This window comes from Rutidosis leptorrhynchoides, chromosome 3 (assembly GCF_046630445.1).
Source record: "Rutidosis leptorrhynchoides isolate AG116_Rl617_1_P2 chromosome 3, CSIRO_AGI_Rlap_v1, whole genome shotgun sequence".
Taxonomy (NCBI): domain Eukaryota; kingdom Viridiplantae; phylum Streptophyta; class Magnoliopsida; order Asterales; family Asteraceae; genus Rutidosis; species Rutidosis leptorrhynchoides.
The window spans coordinates 319,708,504-319,720,655 of NC_092335.1; positions in this window are offsets into that span (position 1 = coordinate 319,708,504).

A 12,152-nucleotide genomic window follows, 5' to 3' on the forward strand; every position below is an offset into this window, starting at 1 on the left:
ACAATTGCAAGGTTGGCCTCGGATTCACGAACCTAAATTAATTATATATAATTATGTGTTGGTCAATATTTGTCTAACAAATTAGGCCAAGTCATAGTGTACCACAATCCTAATGCTCGAGACTAATATGCAAAAGTCAACAAAAGTAAATTTGACTCAAAATAATTTCCAAAATCTATACATGATTAATATATAGTTTAAATATCGTCGTTTTATATTTTTAAATATTTTTAAAAGATTTATTAGAGTAAATAATATAATTTATTTATTAATAAATAAAATTTTATATTAAATTTATATAATATAATATACTTTTATATATATTAAGTAATAAAATTTATAGGGTTCATTTAATATCATAAAGATAATATGATAGGTATTATTAAAGTAAGTTATTACACGTAGTAAAATATGTTTGTATCACATATTTATTTGATAAAATAATATCTATAATGATAGTAAGTAAAAGTTGTATTATTTTGTAATAATAATAATTATTATAAAAATATCAATATTTATAATTACTAAGATGACATTATGATAAAACGATAATTCTAATTATGATAACTTTAATATTTACGATAATTTTTAATATTATCTTTAAAATAATAATTCTATTTAAAATAATAATAATAATGATATTTTATAGTAACAATGACATTTCTATTAAAATGATATTTTTTGTTAAAATGATAGTTTTAATACTAACGATATTTTTAATAATAATAGTAATGATAAAAATAATAAGAACGATAATTTTATCTAAATCAATATCTTATAATATTTTAATTTCATCATGATACTCTTACTCATTATTTCCTAATCGTTTCGTTTAATAGCTTTTAATCGTCTTTTATATCGTGTTCATAATAATGATAATAATAGTAATCAAAATAATTAGGTGTTACAAATATTTGTTTTAATTACACTAATATTAATAATGATAGTTACTATAACATTTTTAACGATAATACTAATAATTATCTTAATGATAATATAGTAATAATAATAATAACAATGACAATATCCATTTTTAAATAATGATATATATATTAATAATGATAATAATAATAATAATACTAATAATAATAATAATAATAATAATAATAATAATAATAATAATAATAATAATAATAATAATAATTGGATAATAATAATAATAATACTAATTATAACTTTAACAATAATAACGATAGTAATAATAATAAAAAAATAACAATTTTTAATGATAAATCCATTTTATTGATAAAGATAATAATAATGATAATAATAAGATAAAACTAGAACGACGATAAAAACGACGATAATAATCATTTTTAATAAAAATATAGAAAATTCAATTGATTATAACTTCTAATCCGTTCATCGAAACCATTCGATATCTAAAGGAAAAGTCCTTAATTTTTCGCTAGCTTTCCAAGGACATGCATATCTTATACCTTATCTCAACCGCAAGTGTAACTAATTCAATATTCAACCTAACCTGTCTAAGGGCAATATCAAAAGTACAAGCATGCATAATCCTAAATACTCGAGCACTAGTCAGGGATACACTATTAGTATGTAAAAGGTAAATTATGAGTACTCACGTATCAATATTGAGATTCAATATTGCAGGAAAGGTACGTAGATGCAGGGGAAATGATAAACACTATATTGACCTCACGAGCATACCCATGAACCATACTCAATCACCTCCATAGTTATAACCCATAATTTCCTTAATCCTATCCAACTCGAAAAACAATTTCGAAATCACTCGGACAGCACTCCGTCGTAATATTTTATGTATACTAAAAATATCTTGAAATAATACGGAGTAAATATATATATGTAAATCGATTGAGAGAGTTTAGAGAAAAATATTTTCAAGTTTCTATGAAATAATGAAACCTATTGAATTCTATTTATAATAGATTTTTGAATTATTAAAGTGAATTATTAAAGTATGAATTATTAAAGTGAATTATTAAAGTATGAATTATTAAAGTGAATTATTAAAGTATGAATTATTAAAGTGAATTATTAAAGTATGAATTATTAAAGTGAATTATTAAAGTTAAAGTAAAGTAAAAATAAAGTAAAGGTAAAGTTTAAGTATAGTAAAAGTATAAAACTATGTACGTATAATACGCGTATAAATATATATAATATTAATTTAAATCGTTATATATATTTAATAAAATAAAATATAAATATCGTTATCTTTATCATACTAGTTAAGTAATGAGTTGTCAAAAGTGGTTCTAGATATTTATAAAAGTTATATACGTTTTAATAATAAAGTTCTTTTTAAACTAAAAACGTTTTTGTACGTTTGAAACTAAATAGATCAATCGAGTCTTTATGAGATTCAATCTTCCACTATCCTTTGTCTAGTTCTCAATGATTGATAATTTATTCTTATTTATAAATCACTTTACCATTTTCCGAATATTGTTAAAACGGAAAGATTTCTCAAATCAACGTGGGCCTTTCAACAGAGACTTGTAATCATAATTCAATATATCTCATAATTCAATCATTTGATCTTATCTTCTAATTCCATTGATAAATATTTTGAAACAGATACAATCATATAAAGTATTTAATCTAATATTTTATTTACGTTTCAAGTTATAATATATATACACATATACATATATAATCATATTCGTTTAATGGTTCGTGAATCGTTGGAACATGGTCGAGGTTGAATGAATGTATGAACGTAGTTTAAAATTCTTGCAATTTAACTTAACAAATATTGCTTATCGTGTCGGAAACATATAAAGATTAAAGTTTAAATTTGGTTGGAAATTTCCGGGTTGTCACAAGTAGTCCTAGTAAAACCAGAATGCATGACTTGTTTCTGGACGTATGAATTACGTGTCTTTATTGCCTTTGCTGAACGACTTGTGTACTAGCTAGAATTATCTTCACAACTATCTTGTATCAAAGTTATTGTGTGCTATATTTCATGCTTTATGTAAAATAAGCGGTATTGTAAGTTTGTAAAATATTGTATAAAAGTTTGAACGTGAATTATTATTATAATCAGTTTTTCATATAGAATTGTAGTAGTTGAATTGTATATTAGCTACTAAGTATGAACTTAACGGGTAGGTACTACCCGAATTTAAACTTATAAAACGCTAATATGAAGAAAAAGCTTTTATAAATGAGTTCATATTATGCTACGAAATACTATTAACTACTCTTAATATTCTGTATGATTAACTTGTTCCATTTAACTATTTTGAAGGAAATGGCACCGACTACTCGACACACCGTGAATATGAATGAAGAGGAATTCCGTACTTTTCTAGCTTCAAACATAGCCGCAGTACAGGCTGCGCTACATACCAACAATAACATTGGATCTAGCAGTACAGGAAATCGTGTAGGATGTACCTACAAAGAATTCACTGCCTGCAAACCTTTGGAATTTGATGGAACTGAAGGACCGATCGGATTGAAGCGGTGGACCGAGAAGGTTGAATTGGTGTTTGCCATAAGTAAGTGTACTGAAGAGGACAAAGTGAAGTACGCTACGCATACCTTCACAGGTTCTGCGTTAACATGGTGGAATACCTATCTAGAGCAAGTGGGACAAGATGATGCGTACGCACTACCGTGGTCAGCATTCAAGCACTTGATGAACGAGAAGTACCGTCCTAGAACCGAGGTCAATAAGCTCAAGACAGAACTTAGAGGGTTACGAACCCAAGGATTTGATATTACCACGTACGAAAGACGATTCACAGAATTGTGCCTATTGTGTCCGGGAGCATTCGAAGATGAGGAAGAGAAGATCGACGCATTTGTGAAAGGATTACCGGAAAGAATCCAAGAAGATATAAGTTCACACGAGCCCGCCTCCATACAACAGGCATGTAGAATGGCTCACAAACTAGTGAACCAGATTGAAGAAAGAATTAAAGAACAGACTGCTGAAGAGACCAATGTGAAGCAAGTCAAAAGAAAGTGGGAGGAAAACGGTGATAAGAATCACCAATACAACAACAACAGCAATTACAACAATAATCGCAACAATTATCCCAGCAATCGCAACATCAATCGCAACTACAATAAACGACCCAACAACAACAACAACAACAACAGCAGCAACTACAACAATCATCCCAACAACAATAATAACCGCAACAACAACAACAATCAGAAGCAGCTATGCCAAAGGTGTGAAAAGTATCACTCGGGGTTCTGCACCAAATTTTGCAACAAGTGTAAAAGAAATGGTCATAGCGCGGCGAAGTGTGAGGTCTACGGACCAGGGGTTAATAGAACGAAAGGAACAAATGGTGTCGGAACGAGTAATGGCGGAGCAAGTAGTGTCGGAGCAAGTTATGCCAATGTAGTTTGTTATAAATGTGGAAAACCGGGCCACATTATTAGAAATTGCCCGAACCAAGAGAACACGAATGGACAAGGCCGCGGAAGAGTTTTCAAGATTAATGCGGCAGAGGCACAGGAAGACCCGGAGCTTGTTACGGGTACGTTTCTTATTGACAATAAATCTGCTTACGTTTTATTTGATTCGGGTGCGGATAGAAGCTATATGAGTAGAGATTTTTGTGCTAAATTAAGTTGTCCATTGACGCCTTTGGATAGTAAATTTTTACTCGAATTAGCAAATTTTAAATTAATTTCAGCAGATAATATATGTCGGAATCGAGAAATTAAACTGGTTAGCGAAACATTTAAGATTGACTTGATACCAGTAGAGTTAGGGAGTTTTGATGTGATAATCGGTATGGACTGGTTGAAAGAAGTGAAAGTAGAGATCGTTTGTTACAAAAATGCAATTCGCATTATACGAGAAAAAGGAAAACCCTTAATGGTGTACGGAGAAAAGGGCAACACGAAGCTACATCTTATTAGTAATTTGAAGGTACAAAAACTAATAAGAAAAGGTTGCTATGCTGTTCTAGCACACGTCGAGAAAGTACAAACTGAAGAAAAGAGCATCAATGATGTTCCCGTCGCAAAAGAATTTCCCGATGTACTTCCGAAAGAATTACCGGGATTACCCCCACATCGATCCGTTGAATTTCAAATAGATATTGTACCAGGAGCTGCACCAATAGCTCGTGCTCCTTACAGAATCGCACCCAGCGAGATGAAAGAACTGCAAAGCCAATTACAAGAACTTTTAGAGCGTGGTTTCATTCGACCAAGCACATCACCGTGGGGAGCTCCTGTTTTGTTTGTCAAGAAGAAAGATGGTACATTCAGGTTGTGTATCGACTACCGAGAGTTGAACAAACTTACCATCAAGAACCGCTACCCACTACCGAGAATCGACGACTTATTTGATCAACTACAAGGCTCGTCTGTTTATTCAAAGATTGACTTACGTTCCGGGTATCATCAAATGCGGGTGAAAGAAGATGATATTCCAAAGACTGCTTTCAGAACACGTTACGGTCATTACGAGTTTATGGTCATGCCGTTTGGTTTAACTAATGCACCAGCTGTGTTCATGGACCTTATGAACCGAGTGTGTGGACCATACCTTGACAAGTTTGTCATTGTTTTCATTGATGACATACTTATTTACTCAAAGAATGACCAAGAACACGATGAACATTTGAGAAAGGTGTTAGAAGTATTGAGGAAGGAAGAATTGTACGCTAAGTTTTCAAAGTGTGCATTTTGGTTGGAAGAAGTTCAATTCCTCGGTCACATAGTGAACAAAGAAAGTATTAAGGTGGATCCGGCAAAGATAGAAACTGTTGAAAAGTGGGAAACCCCGAAAACTCCGAAACACATACGCCAGTTTTTGGGACTAGCTGGTTACTACAGAAGGTTCATCCAGGACTTTTCCAGAATAGCAAAACCCTTGACTGCATTAACGCATAAAGGGAAGAAATTTGAATGGAATGATGAACAAGAGAAAGCGTTTCAGTTATTGAAGAAAAAGCTAACTACGGCACCTATATTGTCATTGCCTGAAGGGAATGATGATTTTGTGATTTATTGTGACGCATCAAAGCAAGGTCTCGGTTGTGTATTAATGCAACGAACGAAGGTGATTGCTTATGCTTCTAGACAATTGAAGATTCACGAACAAAATTATACGACGCATGATTTGGAATTAGGCGCGGTTGTTTTTGCATTAAAGACTTGGAGGCACTACTTATATGGGGTCAAAAGTATTATATATACCGACCACAAAAGTCTTCAACACATATTTAATCAGAAACAACTGAATATGAGGCAGCGTAGGTGGATTGAATTATTGAATGATTACGACTTTGAGATTCGTTACCACCCGGGGAAGGCAAATGTGGTAGCCGATGCCTTGAGCAGGAAGGACAGAGAACCCATTCGAGTAAAATCTATGAATATAATGATTCATAATAACCTTACTACTCAAATAAAGGAGGCGCAACAAGGAGTTTTAAAAGAGGGAAATTTAAAGGATGAAATACCCAAAGGATCGGAGAAGCATCTTAATATTCGGGAAGACAGAACCCGGTATAGGGCTGAAAGGATTTGGGTACCAAAATTTGGAGATATGAGAGAAATGGTACTTAGAGAAGCTCATAAAACCAGATACTCAATACATCCTGGAACGGGGAAGATGTACAAGGATCTCAAGAAACATTTTTGGTGGCCGGGTATGAAAGCTGATGTTGCTAAATACGTAGGAGAATGTTTGACGTGTTCTAAGGTCAAAGCTGAGCATCAGAAACCATCAGGTCTACTTCAACAACCCAAAATCCCAGAATGGAAATAGGAAAACATTACCATGGATTTCATCACTAAATTGCCAAGGATTGCAAGTGGTTTTGATACTATTTGGGTAATAGTTGATCGTCTCACCAAATCAGCACACTTCCTGCCAATAAGAGAAGATGACAAGATGGAGAAGTTAGCATGACTGTATTTGAAGGAAGTCGTCTCCAGACATGGAATACCAATCTCTATTATCTCTGATAGGGATGGCAGATTTATTTCAAGATTCTGGCAGACATTACAGCAAGCATTAGGAACTCGTCTAGACATGAGTACTGCCTATCATCCACAAACTGATGGGCAGAGCGAAAGTATGATACAAACGCTTGAAGACATGCTACGAGCATGTGTTATTGATTTCGAAAACAGTTGGGATCGACATCTACCGTTAGCAGAATTTTCCTACAACAACAGCTACCATTCAAGCATTGAGATGGCACCGTTTGAAGCACTTTATGGTAGAAAGTGCAGGTCTCTGATTTGTTGGAGTGAAGTGGGGGATAGACAGATTACGGGTCCGGAGATTATACAAGAAACTACCGAGAAGATCATCCAAATTCAACAACGGTTGAAAACTGCCCAAAGTCGACAAAAGAGCTACGCTGACATTAAAAGAAAAGATATAGAATTTGAAATTGGAGAGATGGTCATGCTTAAAGTTGCACCTTGGAAAGGCGTTGCTCGATTTGGTAAACGAGGGAAATTAAATCCAAGGTATATTGGACCATTCAAGATTATTGATCGTGTCGGACCAGTAGCTTACCGACTTGAGTTACCTCAACAACTCGCGGCTGTACATAACACTTTCCACGTCTCGAATTTGAAAAAATGTTTTGCTAAAGAAGATCTCACTATTCCGTTAGATGAAATCCAAATCAACGAAAAACTTCAATTCATCGAAGAACCCATCGAAATAATGGATCGTGAGGTTAAAAGACTTAAGCAAAACAAGATACCAATTGTTAAGGTTCGATGGAATGCTCGTAGAGGACCTGAGTTCACCTGGGAGCGTGAAGATCAGATGAAGAAGAAATACCCGCATCTATTTCCAGAAGATTCGTCAACACCTTCAACAGCTTAAAATTTCGGGACGAAATTTATTTAACGGGTAGGTACTGTAGTGACCCGAACTTTTCCATGTTTATATATATTAATTGAGATTGATATTTACATGATTAAATGTTTCCAACATGTTAAGCAATCAAACTTGTTAAGACTTGATTAATTGAAATATGTTTCATATAGACAATTGACCACCCAAGTTGACCGGCGATTCACGAACGTTAAAACTTGTAAAAATGACATGACGATATATATATGGATATACATATGGTTAACATGAGATTATGATAAGTAAGTATCTCCATAAGTATATTAACAATGAGTTATATACATATAAACAAGACTACTAACTTAAGGATTTCGAAACGAGACATATATGTAACTATTATCGTTGTAATGACATTTAAATGTATATATATCATATTAAGATATATTAATATATCATAATATCATGATAATATAATAATTTAAAATCTCATTTGATATTATAAACATTGGGTTAACAACATTTAACAAGATCGTTAACCTAAAGGTTTCAAAACAACACTTACATGTAACGACTAACGATGACTTAACGACTCAGTTAAAATGTATATACATGTAGTGTTTTAATATGTATTTATACACTTTTGAAAGACTTAAATACACTTATCAAAATACTTCTACTTAACAAAAATGCTTACAATTACATTCTCGTTCAGTTTCATCAACAATTCTACTCGTATGCACCCGTATTCGTACTCGTACAATACACAGCTTTTAGATGTATGTACTATTGGTATATACACTCCAATGATCAGCTCTTAGCAGCCCATGTGAGTCACCTAACACATGTGGGAACCATCATTTGGCAACTAGCATGAAATATCTCATAAAATTACAAAAATATGAGTAATCATTCATGACTTATTTACATGAAAACAAAATTACATATCCTTTATATCTAATCCATACACCAACGACCAAAAACACCTACAAACACTTTCATTCTTCAATTTTCTTCATCTAATTGATCTCTCTCAAGTTCTATCTTCAAGTTCTAAGTGTTCTTCATAAATTCCAAAAGTTCTAGTTTCATAAAATCAAGAATACTTTCAAGTTTGCTAGCTCACTTCCAATCTTGTAAGGTGATCATCCAACCTCAAGAAATCTTTGTTTCTTACAGTAGGTTATCATTCTAATATAAGGTAATAATCATATTCAAACTTTGGTTCAATTTCTATAACTATAACAATCTTATTTCAAGTGATGATCTTACTTGAACTTGTTTTTGTGTCATGATTCTGCTTCAAGAACTTCGAGCCATCCAAGGATCCGTTGAAGCTAGATCCATTTTTCTCTTTTCCAGTAGGTCTATCCAAGGAACTTAAGGTAGTAATGATGTTCATAACATCATTCGATTCATACATATAAAGCTATCTTATTCGAAGGTTTAAACTTGTAATCACTAGAACATAGTTTAGTTAATTCTAAACTTGTTCGCAAACAAAAGTTAATCCTTCTAACTTGACTTTTAAAATCAACTAAACACATGTTCTATATCTATATGATATGCTAACTTAATGATTTAAAACCTGGAAACACGAAAAACACCGTAAAACTGGATTTACGCTGTCGTAGTAACACCGCGGGCTGTTTTGGGTTAGTTAATTAAAAACTATGATAAACTTTGATTTAAAAGTTGTTATTCTGAGAAAATGATTTTTATTATGAATATGAAACTATATCCAAAAATTATGGTTAAACTCAAAGTGGAAGTATGTTTTCTAAAATGGTCATCTAGACGTCGTTCTTTCGACTGAAATGACTACCTTTATAAAAACGACTTGTAACTTATTTTTCCGACTATAAACCTATACTTTTTCTATTTAGATTCATAAAATAGAGTTCAATATGAAACCATAGCAATTTGATTCACTCAAAACGGATTTAAAATGAAGAAGTTATGGGTAAAACAAGATTGGATAATTTTTCTCATTTTAGCTACGTGAAAATTGGTAACAAATCTATTCCTACCATAACTTAATCAACTTGTATTGTATATTATGTAATCTTGAGATACCATAGACACGTATACAATGTTTCGACCTATCATGTCGACACATCTATATATATTTCGGAACAACCATAGACACTCTATATGTGAATGTTGGAGTTAGCTATACAGGGTTGAGGTTGATTCCAAAATATATATAGTTTGAGTTGTGATCAATACTGAGATACGTATACACTGGGTCGTGGATTGATTCAAGATAATATTTATCGATTTATTTCTGTACATCTAACTGTGGACAACTAGTTGTAGGTTACTAACGAGGACAGCTGACTTAATAAACTTAAAACATCAAAATATATTAAAAGTGTTGTAAATATATTTTGAACATACTTTGATATATATGTATATATTGTTGTAGGTTCGTGAATCAACCAGTGGCCAAGTCTTACTTCCCGACGAAGTAAAAATCTGTGAAAGTGAGTTATAGTCCAACTTTTAAAATCTAATATTTTTGGGATGAGAATACATGCAGGTTTTATAAATGATTTACAAAATAGACACAAGTACGTGAAACTACATTCTATGGTTGAATTATCAAAATCGAATATGCCCCTTTTTATTAAGTCTGGTAATCTAAGAATTAGGGAACAGACACCCTAATTGACGCGAATCCTAAAGATAGATCTATTGGGCCTAACAAACCCCATCCAAAGTACCGGATGCTTTAGTACTTCGAAATTTATATCATATTCGAAGGGTGTCCCGGAATGATGGGGATATTCTTATATATGCATCTTGTTAATGTCGGTTACCAGGTGTTCACCATATGAATGATTTTTATCTCTATGTATGGGATGTGTATTGAAATATGAAATCTTGTGGTCTATTATTATGATTTGATATATATAGGTTAAACCTATAACTCACCAATATTTTTGTTGACGTTTTAAGCATGTTTATTCTCAGGTGATTATTAAGAGCTTTCGCTGTCGCATACTTAAATAAGGACGAGATTTGGAGTCCATGCTTGTATGATATTGTGTAAAAACTGCATTCAAGAAACTTATTTTGTTGTAACATATTTGTATTGTAAACCATTATGTAATGGTCGTGTGTAAACAGGATATTTTAGATTATCATTATTTGATAATCTACGTAAAGCTTTTTAAACCTTTATTGATGAAATAAAGGTTATGGTTTGTTTTAAAATAAATGCAGTCTTTGAAAAACGTCTCATATAGAGGTCAAAACCTCGCAACGAAATCAATTAATATGGAACGTTTTTAATCAATAAGAACGGGACATTTCATATCACGCATTGGCATAACTTTTCGATCTGTGAGATCAACTTTATAAACTAAATCTTGTGGTCTAAAACAACGGTCAAACTTATTTGTTAAACGTATGATTTCACTCAACCTTTTTGGTTGACACTTTAGCATATTTTGTCTCAGGTGCTGTTTGATTCAAGCTTTCTTTCTTAATGCTTATGTGATGCTACTTGTGAAATGTCCCGTTCATATTGATTATAAACGTTCCATATTAATTGATTTCGTTGCGAGGTTTTGACCTCTACATGAGATGTTTTTCAAAGACTGCATTCATTTTTAAAACAATCATAACCTTTATTTTATCAATAAAGGTTTTAAAAACATTACGTAGATTATCAAATAATGATAATCTAAAATATACTGTTTACACACGACCATTATATAATGGTTTACAATCGAAATATATTACATCGACATATGTTTCTTGAATGCAGTTTTTACACAATATCATACAAACATGGACTCCAAATCTTATCCTTATTGTAGTATGCAACAGCGGAAGCTCTTAGTATTCACCTGAGAATAAAGATGCTTTAAACGTCAACAAAAATGTTGGTGAGTTATAGGTTTAACCTATATATATCAAATCGTAACAATAGACCACAAGATTTCATATTTCAATACACATCCCATACATAGAGATAAAAATCATTCATATGGTGAACACCTGGTAACTAACATTAACAAGATGCATATATAAGAATATCCCCATCATTCCGGGACACCCTTCGGATATGATATAAATTTCGAAGTACTAAAGCATCCGGTACTTTGGATGGGGTTTGTTAGGCCCAATAGATCTATCTTTAGGATTCGCATCAATTAGGGTGTCTGTTCCCTAATTCTTAGATTACCAGTCTTAATAAAAAGGGGCATATTCGATTTCGATAATTTAACCATAGAATGTAGTTTCACGTACTTGTGTCTATTTTGTAAATCATTTATAAAACCTGCATGTATTCTCAACCCAAAAATATTAGATTTTAAAAGTGGGACTATAACTCACTTTCACAGATATTTCC